This window comes from Otolemur garnettii, unplaced genomic scaffold (genome assembly GCF_000181295.1).
Source record: "Otolemur garnettii isolate 467f Iridium unplaced genomic scaffold, OtoGar3 scaffold00018, whole genome shotgun sequence".
Lineage (NCBI taxonomy): Eukaryota > Metazoa > Chordata > Mammalia > Primates > Galagidae > Otolemur > Otolemur garnettii.
The window spans coordinates 14,967,521-14,970,283 of NW_003852413.1; positions in this window are offsets into that span (position 1 = coordinate 14,967,521).

A 2,763-nucleotide genomic window follows, 5' to 3' on the forward strand; every position below is an offset into this window, starting at 1 on the left:
CTGTAACCTTTGACTTTCAAACCTGTATAGACATCAACTTATTTATTTATTTATTTTTACATATGGGTTCTTGTTCTGTTGCCCAGGCTGGAGTGCTGTGACACCATCATTGCTCACTGAAGCCTCAAACTTACGGGCTCAAGCAATCCTCCCACTTCAGCCTCCTGAAGTGCTGGGATTACAGGCGAGAGCCACCGCGCCTGACCTTTTCTCCTGTTGTGGTGGTGTATAAGTCTGCACCTTCCATTTGAAAAACCAGGGGCTCCCCCAGGCCAGGTTTCCCCCAAGATCCCAAGAAAAACATAAAGCCAGTGCCAGAGCAATGACCAGGCAAAGAATAAACGGGACACAGATCAGACAACAGGCACAAGGCATCTGCTGGTATAAAGGAGTTTCTTGGCCAGGCACGGTGGCTGATGCCTGTAATCCTAGCATTCTGGGAGGCCGAGGTAGGTGGACTGCTTGAGCTCGTGGGGTCAAGATCAGCCTGAGCCAGAGTGAGACCTCGTCTCTACTAAAACTTCAAAAAACTAAGGCAAGAGGATAGCTTGAGCCCAAGAGTTGGATGGAAGTTTCTGTAAGCTATGATGTCACCATGGCACTCTCCCCAGGGTGACAGCTTGAGACTCAGTCTCAAACAAAATAAAATAAAAGAGTATCTTGGGGTGGGACATGGTGGCTCATGCCTGTAATCCTAGCATTCCATGAGTCCGAGGCAGGTGGATTTCTTGAGCTCAGGAGTTCAAGACTAGCCTAAGCAGGAGTAAGAACCATCTCTGAAAAACTAGTCAAGCATTGCAGCAGGCGCCTATAGTCCCAGCTACTCAGGAGGCTAAGGTGAGAGGATCACTTGAGCCCAAGAGTTTGAGGTTGCTGTGAGCTATGACAGCATGGCACTCTACCAAGGGTGGCAAAGTTTGTCTCAAAAAAAAGAAAAGAAAAGAAAAGAAAAATTGCTGAAAGTGGTGGCTTAGGCCTATAATCCTAGCGCTCTGGGAGGCACAAGGTGGGTAGATCACTAGAGCTCATGAGTTTGAGACCAGCCTGAGCAAGAGCAAGACCCCCGTCTCTACTAAAAATAGAAAAGCTGAGGCAAGAAGATCACTTGAGCCCAAAAGTTGGAGGTTGCTGTGGGCTATGATGATGCCATGATACTCTATGCAGGGCCACAGCTTGAGATTCTGCTCCTCCTCCAAAAAACAATAGCTGTTGTTGCAGGCACCTTCTAGTCTCAGCTACTCAGGAGGATGAGGCAAGAGAATCACTTGAGCCAAAGCATTTGAGGTTGCTGTGAGCTGTGATGCCACAGCACTCTACCAAGGGCAACAAAGTTAAACTCTGTCTCAGAAACGAAAAAAAGGAGTTTCTCATGTGAAGAACCCCTTAGTCATGGGTTGGATAAGTAGGCCTTAGGCCATCCATCAGATAAAAGAGTATCCCATCAGTGGCACCTGTGGCTCAAAGGAGTAGGGCGCCAGCCTCATATGCTGGAGGTGGCGGGTTCAAACCCATCCCTGGCCAAAAACTGCAAAAAAAGAAAAAAAAAAAGAGAGAGAGAGATCAGGTTTATAACCCAATCTCAATAACATTTGGGCGGCGCCTCAAAAAGGGTAGGGTGCCGGCCCCATATGCCGGAGGTGGCGGGTTCAAACCCAGCCCCGGCCAAAAATGAAAAAAAAAAGAGTATCCCATGAAAGGTACATTGTGAACACCCATGTCCAGCTCTCCTTTGTTTCCCACAAGGCAGAGTCGCCAGCCACTCTGGTACTAGAACCTCAACTTAACAGGGGGCTCTCAAAGCAGCTGGGGTGGTTACTGCACCTGTAAAATGCCTATTAGCTGTGAACAGCTCGCTAACGGCCTCGCCCAAACAGCCTTTCCTTTGGGGAAGGAAGGAAGTGCTGTTTGCTAGCAGTCTGTAGCTTTTTACAGCTGTGCACTACTGCTGCCTGGTATGGCCCTAGCTTCTCCCCCCTCCCCGCCCCCAAATTGCAAAACAGATTCCCCTGTGACAGCCCTCAGTGTGTGTTTCCTGATGGTCTCTCATAGAGGCCTCCCTGGCAGGAGATTCGAATGTTATTAATTGGCTAGTCTCAGAGCACAAGCAAAGGCCTGACCCAGGGTGAGTCAAGGGGAGGTAACCCGGAAGGAGATGGTCTCCCTCCACTCTTAGAACAACACGTGGGGCACGCGAGCTGTAGGTCCTGGGAGCCAAGAATTCCCAAAGGAAGTGCTGGTTGGGAAGCTCCTTCTGGACCCACTCTGTCGGTGGTCAGGACTGGAAATGTGGCAGCAAAGGGGTCAGTAAGGTAAGCCTTGACCTGTGAAGGAGGTGACATCACCGGGGGGATGTGGCACCTTGGACAGATAAATGCTATGTTGTTGCACATCTTACCTAGAGAAAATTGTTTCCTGATGCTGTGGGGGTACCAGGGCTCCCATCCCTGGCACAGCATCACAAAGCAACTGCTTAGGAAGTGGGGGTGTCTCAAGCGCCTGACACCAATCCCTTCCTGCCTCCAAACAACTGGAGGAGGTGGAACCCTTTTATGATGCCTGTAAGACCCCTGCTCAGATGGCACAATGCCAGCATGCCATATTGCTGGTACTTCGTGGTTGGACATTAGGGACCTCCACCCAAATACCCATGAATGTCACGTTGATGGAGGTGGACCCTGACCCTTCATAGGCTGATTGGGACACCCTAGTATGGGAGGCGATATGAACCCGGGGCAAGGCAGCCTCTTTTTTTTTTTTTTTTTT